The sequence below is a fragment of the Mastomys coucha genome, unplaced genomic scaffold, assembly GCF_008632895.1.
Source record: "Mastomys coucha isolate ucsf_1 unplaced genomic scaffold, UCSF_Mcou_1 pScaffold15, whole genome shotgun sequence".
In the NCBI taxonomy this organism is placed as follows: Eukaryota; Metazoa; Chordata; class Mammalia; order Rodentia; family Muridae; genus Mastomys; species Mastomys coucha.
The window spans coordinates 23,032,687-23,042,819 of record NW_022196897.1 but is presented as its reverse complement, the minus strand read 5'-3'; the positions used below and the strand labels follow the sequence as shown (position 1 = coordinate 23,042,819).

General features: G+C 42.7%; 1 protein-coding gene and 1 non-coding gene across 6 annotated transcripts in view; one reads left to right on the top strand and one right to left on the bottom strand.

Annotated features, from left to right (window-relative positions):
- Positions 1-561, bottom strand: part of Cntrl (centriolin) — a 75,147-nt gene extending 74,586 nt beyond the window's left edge. For 4 of the 5 annotated variants that reach the window (XM_031369973.1, XM_031369976.1, XM_031369974.1 and 1 more), the window contains exon 1: positions 393-559. The gene's annotated coding sequence lies outside the window, so the exon portion shown is untranslated. Of the gene's footprint in view, positions 1-392 lie in introns of all 5 variants that reach the window. The other variant, XM_031369979.1, reaches the window with a different exon arrangement.
- Positions 562-2,118: 1,557 nt separating this feature from the next.
- LOC116092620 lies at positions 2,119-2,225 on the top strand. The gene has a single exon (XR_004119366.1). It is a non-coding gene; the product is annotated as a U6 spliceosomal RNA (small nuclear RNA).
- Positions 2,226-10,133: the final 7,908 nt, after the last annotated feature.

Here is a 10,133-nt window from a genome sequence, read left to right as displayed (position 1 = left end):
AAAAAAAAAGGAACAAGCTCAGAGTCACAGAACTGAGGTTAAACGGTAGAGCCCTCAGGACCGCCAGCCCATCTCCATCGCAGTTATCCCGCAGACAGTGGCACACCCCGGCACTCCTCCTCTTTGAGGGAACCTCATCCTTCCAAAGCGCTGCACTCCAACTTTGCGACTCAGCAGCGCCCAGTCCGCGGCGGTGCACGCCTCTCCTCCCCCGACCTCCCCTCCCTGCCCACGCCGGCCCCGCTCCTCCTTCCCGTCCAATCCCTTTTCCAAGCACACTCCCCCGCCCCGAATGCGTCCAGAGCCGGCCAGCCCACCTCACGCTGGGCCGGGGCCTTCCGGCCTTTGCCGCCCGCCTCCCCGGCTCGGTCCAGACGACGAAGGACACTCACCGCCTCAGCACGGGAAGGAACAGCCTAGCAGGAGAGGCGACGCGGAGGCGCAGGGATGTTTCCCCTCAGGCGACCGGCAGGGCAGCAGCCATTTTGTTGTGTTGTGCCGGTTGCCCAGAGGTCCCGCCGGTGTGGGCGGGGCTTGTTCTCACCACGCCTCCGACACGGACTGGTGGGCGGGGCGGAGGCGCTTCCCGCCACCCTTTCCGCCTCTACGCGAACTGGACTTTGGGTGCGAGGCTTCCGGGTGTGAACCTGGCGGGCTATGGTCAGCCTTCTGGGCGCTGAGTCTGTGAGGAGAGGTTTCCCACTGAAGCAATGGTAAATGCTTACGTTCCTCTCCCTAACTCAACAGCCGGAGGAACCAGTATGGAGGTGTTCACAGCATTCGGTCCTGGGATGATGGAAGGCAGGCCTTGAGCTCTCCGGTGTATCGATGCACACTGTCTTCTACGCGACTATTTTGGAAACAAATTGTCTTACTTGGAAACCGAGCGAGCCGAACTTGGCTGCACCTCAGGACTGCTTGGGCTCCAATTACCATTCACTTGAGCTATATGAACTTAGGATTCACAGTCCAAGAGTGCCCCTTATGTTAGTACAAAAGAACTAAAGCAAGCATTTGCAGAGACTTGACCAATCATGCCCCAAAGTGCAGCCTTCTACTGTATTTCCTGTTTGTCTGCACCATGTGCTTGCAGAGGCTAGAAGAGGGCATCAGATCCCATATAACTGCAGTTATAGCCCTTTGTGAATCGAACGAACCTGGGTCCTCTGGAAGACCAAGTCATATGCTCTTAAGCACTGAGTCATCTCTCTATCATCTTTCTTAACTACCTTATTCTCTAGTCAGGCATTAACGTTTCCTTTCTTTACCACAAACTTCCTGGCTCATTTTTCTAACACTTTTACAAATTTCCTCTCTGCCTCAGTTTCTATTCTCATGTAACAAACAGATAATCATCCCCATTCCCAGCAGTTAACCTTAATGATTTGAAAGAACTTAGAACAATAGCTGATAAATTCTTCATATGTTCTAATTTTTATTATTAAGCAAGACTTCTTAGAAGTCACCTTTCATCCAAACTCTGAAAGAAGAATATAACCAAGGGGCAGGTGTTTGCTTGGCAAAGAGAACAGCTTGTACAAACCCCAGGAAGGACTGGGAAAGCTGGCAATGAACTGGATATTAAGTAATTCAGAGCAGTTTGAAGAAAACTTAAGTTAATACACAAATGTCGTTCACTATGAATTATGCAAAAGTCTGGAGTGGAGATGCTAAATATGAAGAGGAACCTTTTAAGCAGCATTAAGCCTGTTTGTAGAAGCTGCAGTAGTTTGACCTAATGGGAAGTTCTGATAATTTTCAACAGGAGGCACTATTGAATCTGATGTGAATGATGCTCCCTCCTGGAAACTTTACAGCACAATTCTTTGCCACTGAAAAGCAAACTCTATGCAAAGATCTATTTAACCTTGAAAGGACGTATCTATTTTCAGTCATAAGTTCAGATGTTATGTGTTAGTTCAGTCTATGTACCTTGGGGAGATTCTGTTCTTTGTTTGGTACTTGTCTTTCAACCAGACATCTGGATTGATTGCACAAACTTATGACTGTTTTCCTTAATCTGTAATGGTATTCAAATGAATTCTGTTGTCAAATTACACTGTGCCAGAGTTCATTCCATCAGTCCAGTCATTTGTAGTCATCAAAAAGTACACACAAGTGCTCGCTTTGGCAGCACATATACTAAAATTGGAACGATACAGAGAAGATTAGCATGGCCCCTGCGCAAGGATGACACGTAAATTCGTGAAGCGTTCCATATTTAAAAAAAAAAAAAAAAGTACACACAAAATCCAGGGGTCTCTCTCGGAACACTCATTTTTCTCTGCTTTCATGTTGCCCTTTTTTCCTCCTTCAAACAGATGTAGTAACTAACCTCTGGGTCTAGCATGGAGAAAATCTTGGTTGTACCTCCAGCCTTAGAGACTTCAGAAGAGAGACCATTGGCTCATTACCACAATTATTAACAGTCTGTCTTAGCACACCGAAAGAGGCCACCCCAACAAGAGTAATTATGCAAAGGAGTGAGGGTAGCTCACATTCCATGCTCATTTATTCCCTGGTATAAAGTTGTCATTTTCTGGATTACATTTAAATTACAGTATAGATATTAGCTGGGGAGATGGGAAGGCCATCTGGCTGTGACTTGTCTCCAGGGTTGGAAGATGAGCCAGGGCACAGTGACTTAGTTCTCTCGAGATCTTTCGTCCAAACCCTAGCAAAGCTATTGAGGTTGCTCTTACTCAGTTCTCTTTGGCAATCCACACCAGTCACTGTGAGCATCACCTTTAAAAGAGAATCAGAGGAACTGGTCAGGCAGAGATAGCCAGCTTCTACCACTGCCATTACTGTGATGTCCTAGTGTGACTTTAAAAATGACTAAATTATGGCTATATTTTGAAATTAAGCTTGTTCTGTTGTTTTGAAATCTCACACATTCATGTAGGGTATTTTTTTATCTGTCTGTCTATCCTATTGGGTTTTGTTTGTTTGTTTGTTTTTGTCTTGAGACAAGGTTTCTTTGTGTAGCCTTAGCTGTCCTGGAACTAGCTATGTAGAGCAGGTTGGCCTCAGACTCATAGAGCTCCACCTGTCTCTGCCTCCTGGGTGCTGGGATTAAAAGTGTGCACCACCACCACACTGCTATGGAGTGTGTTTTGACCAAACACAACTCCCTCATTTCCTGCCCAGTTCACCATCACACTTTTCCTTCTCAGATTAATGTCTTGTTTTGCTTTTTTTTCTGTAAACACACTGAATTTATTTAGTGCTGTCAGTATGTATGTGGGCATAGGGTTGTCTACTGGAGATGGGTAGCCTCTGGGGGCCTCATACCTGAGGAAGGCTTCTGACACCCATCAGTTGCCAATGTGTCCAGCTAGGATTGAGACTTGTGATTTCCCCATCCATGCTGGGATTTTGTCTGACATGGTCATGTATGCTCTTTACTCCCAAGTCTCACAGAGTAAGGTATGGTTTACAAAAACATATTTTCCATGATAAATGTAAATCCTCTCTTAGAGGCTTGAGAGTGTAGATATGAGAAAAATGATCTGATTTTAAATGAAAATATCAGATCACCTGCTGCCATTGACAAAATATCAAACTTCATAGACTGCTTTTACTATCTTCCTTCAATTAATTGGGTTTTTGTTGTTCCTGTTTTCTTGTTCTGTATTCATTTTGTTAATATGTGGATACATAATAACCCTAGCATGTAAGTATTCTGTGGGTATACTTTATGAATGAATTTAGATACAGTATTGGCTCTCAAAGAGATGGTATCATAGTGAAAAAATGCAGAAGAATAGGGTGTGGAGACAGGGTAGTAGAAATTACAGGCTTCCTTTTGAGACAGTGTGAACCCAGGAATGCATTTGGCTCTAGAATGTGAAGACCGTTGATGTCCAGTGTGTCATAAAAAAAGCAAACAAACACACACAAAAGCCCCCACCTCCACCTGCCTTCTCCCTAGAGAAGTTTGTGACGTTTGTTGTCTGCCTCTACTCTAAAGAAGGCCAGGGCCAGGCTTAAAATGCTCAGATTCAGCTCAAATCAGTCCCGCACCTCTGTCTCTGAACTGTACCCTGGAAAGCCAGATTCACTATTCACTTTTCTAGGGTCAAAGTGATTCTCTCATGTGAATGAAAAGGCATTGCCCCCAAACTTTGAAGACCAGAGCAGACAAAAGGCAAGTGCTACTTGCTTACTTCCAGTTCCATGCACCTGTAACTTTGTGTCTAATTTTAAACGTCTTATAAATTGACTATGTGGATTGCTATATAAAGAAAGTGCCCCCACTGCTTCTTTTTTCAGAAGAATGCTAGCCAGTTAATATAGAGAAAATGACCAAACTAGGAATACATCTTTTTGTCCAGCTCTCAGTATAGTATTTTTGATTCCAAGAAAGATCTCCAGCAAACGGTAAAAGCCTTGCATGAGTTTAGCTGTGGTGAACCCACCCCTAGAATCCAATTCAAGAGGCCAAATCAAGTTGCTGAAAAGGCTGGCCCACAAAATTTTATCAGTCCTCAAAGCAACTGCAGGCAGTGAGTAAATTTTTTTTTAAAAAAAAGTGCATGAAATATTGTTGATGACTACTCACTTGGCTTACAGCTGAGGCCAGCTGTGCACACACTTTCCGGGTCTTGACCTCACAGTGATGGTTGATCCGAACCCTGTTGGGCCGGCAGCCAATACCAGGTTAGGATGCTCTAGGTTGTACGTGCCCTTTTTGTGCTCAGGACGGAACAGGACTCAAGGGCTCCAAGTTCGAGGCTGCCCCCCTTATTTGTGAGTCTGTGTCGATGTGTGGGCACCACGTAGAGCTGCCTTCGTGGCTGCCAGGGGAAGGCTTCAGATACCCTGGGGCTGGAGTTAAGGATTTGGGGTTGCAAAGGACTTTAAACAAATCTGTGAGAATGATGATTTCTTTTGCCAGGAAGTGGTGGCACTCGCCTTTAAATCTCAGTGCTGGGGAGGCAGAGGCAGGTGGATCTGAGTTCGAGGGTAGCCTGGTCTCTAGGACTGCCAGGGATATAGAGAAACCCTGTAGCGAAAACCAAAAATAATAAACTAATGGCTGCTTTTCACAACTCTTACATGGACTACTGGGTAGATGTTTACTCTTTTGGAATGATTGCACAGTAGGGTGAATGTTGTAACACTTATGTAAGACATACACAATATTTAATATTACAACATTTATATCATTTCTTTTTACAGACCTCCAGCTGTGATCTGTTGGACTTAGTGTTTGACTTAACTGTTTACAAAACCGAGTGAAAAGCTGTGCTATGGATTCTTTGGTATTTGCAAATGAATTCCCAAGACATTTCTGCTAATGGAAGCAGAACCCAGCAGTCCTGTAGTTTATATGATGTCTACTTTAGAGCAAGATGTATTTGCATAGGTACTTTCTTGTTGAAATTATTTACCACAAATGTTTGGAATTCTCCCTTGATAACCTACATGGATGGCTTTCTTCCTGAGTCATGTAGCTCAAGGCCAATCTCATGAGGGAGGGAAATTCCAGCAAATGGTTCTGACCAAAGTACATCTTTTGGTCAGTATTTAATATCTAATAAAGTTTGCCTTAAATTAAAAAAAAAAAAAAAAAAAAAACAGGCAATAGTGGTGCACTCCTTTAATCCCAGCACTTGGGAGGCAGAGGCAGGTGGATTTCTGAGTTCGAGGCCAGCCTGGTCTACAGAGTGAGTTCCAGGACAGCCAGGGCTATACAGAGAAACCCTGTCTCGAAAAACCAAAAAAAAGAAAGAAAGAAAGATTGTTGATGAAATCACATCTACTTGGCCTCAAAATAACACTCTATAGATTATCCGTGACTTGTAGCAAGAGAGAAAGACTTTACAGTGAGCCATGGGAAAGGAGAACCAAATCATTCTTATTTGCTTTTCTTGGTGACATATCCTTCCTGGCCCCCAGTGTAATGATATGTAAAGCAATACCTCAAGTTCAGCATGTCTAAGGTGATTTCTCAACTAGTCCTTGAATGCCTGAAAAACTCAATTCCACAGAAGTATACAAATCATGAGCTGTAGTCCTCGCTCTATGAAGCTCTTTCCTACAGCTAGAAAAAAACAGGGATCTGATAGTTTGAACATTCTGCCCTTTTTATGAAGAGGCTCTCAAGTCTAACACTGAAGAGGCCACAGAGAGAAAGGATGCTTTGTGTTTGTTTATCCCGCTAACCCTGAGAACTTAGTGCTAACATGTGAGAAGTAACCCTTGCTGTTTTGAAAGCACATTTATGAAGGCATAATTCACATCTATAAAATTCACCTGTTTTAAATACACCGATTCAATAATTTTAAAGAGCCATCACTGTGGCTGTTTTCCTCACGCTTGTTTGTATTTGATCTCCATTCTCAGCCCTTGGTCCATGTAATTACAACTTATTTTTGGTCTCTATATAGCTTTAGCTTTGCTGGACAGTTATCCTAAGTAGTTAAAATTTACTACAGATAGTTTAGTAAAGGGAAAAAACCTACAGAAATAGGATCAAGGTCAAGGAATTAAAGTAATACTTCACTCAGACTAGGAACAAGATAAAGGGCCCTAATTATCTGTGGAATGAAGGGGAAGGAAGAGCTGATACTGGAACTCGGGGACAGTGGTATCTGTGAGAGGGACCACTTGAGATAAGCAGAGTGTCACTGCTAAACACTGATCCCACAAGGAGGAAAAGGGAAACACATCCTGACCTCCTCTCCAACTATCTTCTGATCTCTGATCAGCTTAACCAAATTGGAAACCAGAGAGCTAGGGGACCTCTTGCTACTTAAAGAGGGACCATCCTAGAGTAGAGAAAAAAAAATCTAAGGGCAAATCTAAAACAACTAACATACCCATAAGTTAGTTCAACAATTTTGGACATTATTCTCTACTTTTTTTTTCTTCTTGAAATGTTCTCTGCTCTTGGCTTCTGTCGTAGTTACTTTTCCCTTGCTGGGATAAGACACTATGACCAAGGCAACTTATAGAAGTAAGAGTTTATTGAGGGGCTGGGCAGTGGTGGCACACACCTTTAATCCCAGCACTTGGGAGGCAGAGATAGGCGGATTTCTGAGTTCGAGGCCGGCCTGGTCTACAGACTCAGTTCCAGGACAGCCAGGGCTACACAGAGAAACCCTGTCTCAAAAAAAAAAAAAAAAAGAGTTTATAGAGGGCAGTTTCTGAGGATATGCCCATGACCATCAAGGCCAGGAGTGTGGGAGGAAGCAGGCAGGCACTGTGGCAGTAAGGCCACATCTTGAGATACAGCCATGAGGCAGAAAGCTAGAGCTAACTGGAAATGCTGTGAGCCTTAGAAACTTCAAAGCACACCCCTTGTGACACGCCTACCACAAGGTCACACTTCCTAAGCCTTCCCAAACAGCTCCACCAACTGGGGGCCAAGTATTCAAACTTATGAGCCTATAGAACAGTTTTCATCCAAACCACTATATTTTCCACGGTAGCTTAAAAAGGTTTGGTTTCTGTACTAGTTACTTTCATCATCTCCTCAACAGAATGTCAGACAGAAATAACTTGAGGGGAGAATTTGTCATTTTCATATCACAGTTTCTTCAGTTTTTCAACCTTAACTCTGAGTTAGGATAAGAAGGTATGGAAAATTTGAGGGACATAAGAAGAGAATAGGAGCTCCTCACCCAGGAATCCAATACGTCTGCACACTAATGAGATGGATGTGTTATTTTCACATTAAAATTAGAATTTGGGATGCTGGAAAGATGGGTCAGCTGTTAAGAATACTTACTGATCTTGTAGAGGCCCAGGTTCAATTCTCAGTACCACATAAACATGGCAGCCCACAACTGCCTGAAACTCTAGTTCCAGAGGACTCATCTGATCTCTGAGGCTTCCAGCATGCATGTAATTCACATACAAACATTCACACACACACACACACACACACACACACACACACACACACACAGAGTGTGTTTATACACACATATGTATATATGTGTATATAAATGCATGTATATATATGTATGTTTATATACATACATATACACATTAGGGTTTAGATGAATATTTGATACTGCATGTCATTGTCTTCAATGTTGCTGATCTTCCCCAGATGTCAACAATACAGTAGGGAAGGTCTTTGAAATACCAGTTTTGAGCACACTAAATTTCACATGCTAATTATACACGTGGTGACTTTGTGTAAAGCAGTTACACTTGTGTTGTTTAAGAGAAAGGCCCAGGGAATCAAGTGAAGGTTTATTAGTATTCACGTATCCTGGTCAAATGCATTCAGTTGGATATGACTGCTCTATGAATGTAGACAGAGAATATCTACTACAACATTGGGAAGTGAGGCCTTTAACGGAGATGTGAATCTGGTTGCCATCTGTAGAGAAATGGTATTTGAAGTGATGACTTATCCATGTACAGCAGTGGTTCTCAACCTTCCCAGTGCTGCAATCCTTTAATGCAGTTCCTCATGTCGTGGTGACTCCCAACCATAAAGTTATTTTCATTGCTACTTCATAACTCTAATTTAGCATCTGTTATGAATTTTAATGAAAATATCTGTTTTCTGATGGTCTTAGGAGACCCTTCAACCTCCAAAGAGGTCAAGGCCCTCAGGTTGAGAACCACTGATGTAAAGGCTGTATGTGGTAGTGACGATTTTCAATAGAAACTTCAAACAGCTCCCATAAAGAGCCTGCTGGATTCTGTACATTTAATAGGGACACAGGCTTCATTCTCCATAAATTCTAAGCTATGCACACCAACTCAGAGATTTCCAAAAAGGGGCCTCCCTTCTCCCTTAGAAACCTTTGACAGTATAGGTGATTTTATTGCTCCTAAGGTTCTACCTACATCTAGTGTGTAGAGGCCAGGTTTGCCCAGCATCCTGCTGTGCCCAGGACTGCTGTCCATGGCAAAAGCCCACCAACCAATCATTACCCTTCCCTGCAGGAATGCTGCTGTCCAGAAACATTAACTTTACCTGAGATATTTTTCTTCTATTTGTCACAAGTTGAAAGAAAGAACTTTGAAAGTTGCAATATTTGAGAATGCTAAAGGTTTGTGTGCGAAGTTACACAAGCTCTGGGAACAGTGTGAAATTTGACCTGAGGAGTTGTTTTGGCTCCCAGTGCTTGCTACTGTGTTTGCTTCGTTCCTGGTGATAATGTGAGTCCATGCACAAACAGGAACACAAAACAAGTGGCATAAATTATCCTTTTCTGCCTAACAGCTTAAGACAAGCACATCACAGACACCTTTGAAGGACCTAATGTGTTTTTTGCTTACATGGTTTAACTTTTGCCCAAATGATGGCAAAAGCTCTCTGTTTAAATTAGATTCATCTTTCACAACTCAGCTGAACCATTTTATAGATGTCCTTCTGAGATAATGCGCTGGGTGGTCAAGACAAAATTGGTCGGTTTACATCACTTCAGGGACACATGTAAGGGATGCCTTCAGAGAAATGTGCACATCAGATTCCACTCAGTCTCCTTTATCCCTCTAACAAGTATAAACAGGTTGGTAAGCTGTAGCTGAGCTGCCTTGACAGTTGGTGGCCGCCAGGGAAGAATCCTCAGCTTTTTAACTGGTGTGACCCCAGATAGGTTGATCAGGCTTCAGTGGATAGTCCCACACCCATGCATATATGGACAGTACAAATTAGACTCGGTATGATATATGTGTATATTAATGTATATGTAATATATGTAGCATATATATAAGGACATCAGTAGAGAATAGGGAACCTGTCTGGGAGGGGCTGGAAGGGAGGAATGTGGTGTAAAAATGATTGAAACACATTATTTGTATGTACAGATTTTTTTTTTTTTTTTTTTTTTGAGGCAGGGTTTCTCTGTATAACCCTGGCTGTCCTGGAACTCACTCTGTAGACTGTAGACCAGGCTGGCCTGGAACTCAGAAATCCGCTTGTCTCCCGAGTGTTGGGATTAAAGGCATGCACCACCACTGCCCAGCTATAAATTCTTAAGGAATACCTTAGGAATGCAAATTAAATAGTGTTGACACAGCCTAGACAAGCAATGGCAGTTTATACAAATATGTTTAGAGACATTTGTCTTCTTGCAAATACCCAATATATAGGGAGATAGAAAGAATAGTAATAAAGAAATATATAACTAAAACACTTTCTCCTGAATCTAAAACGT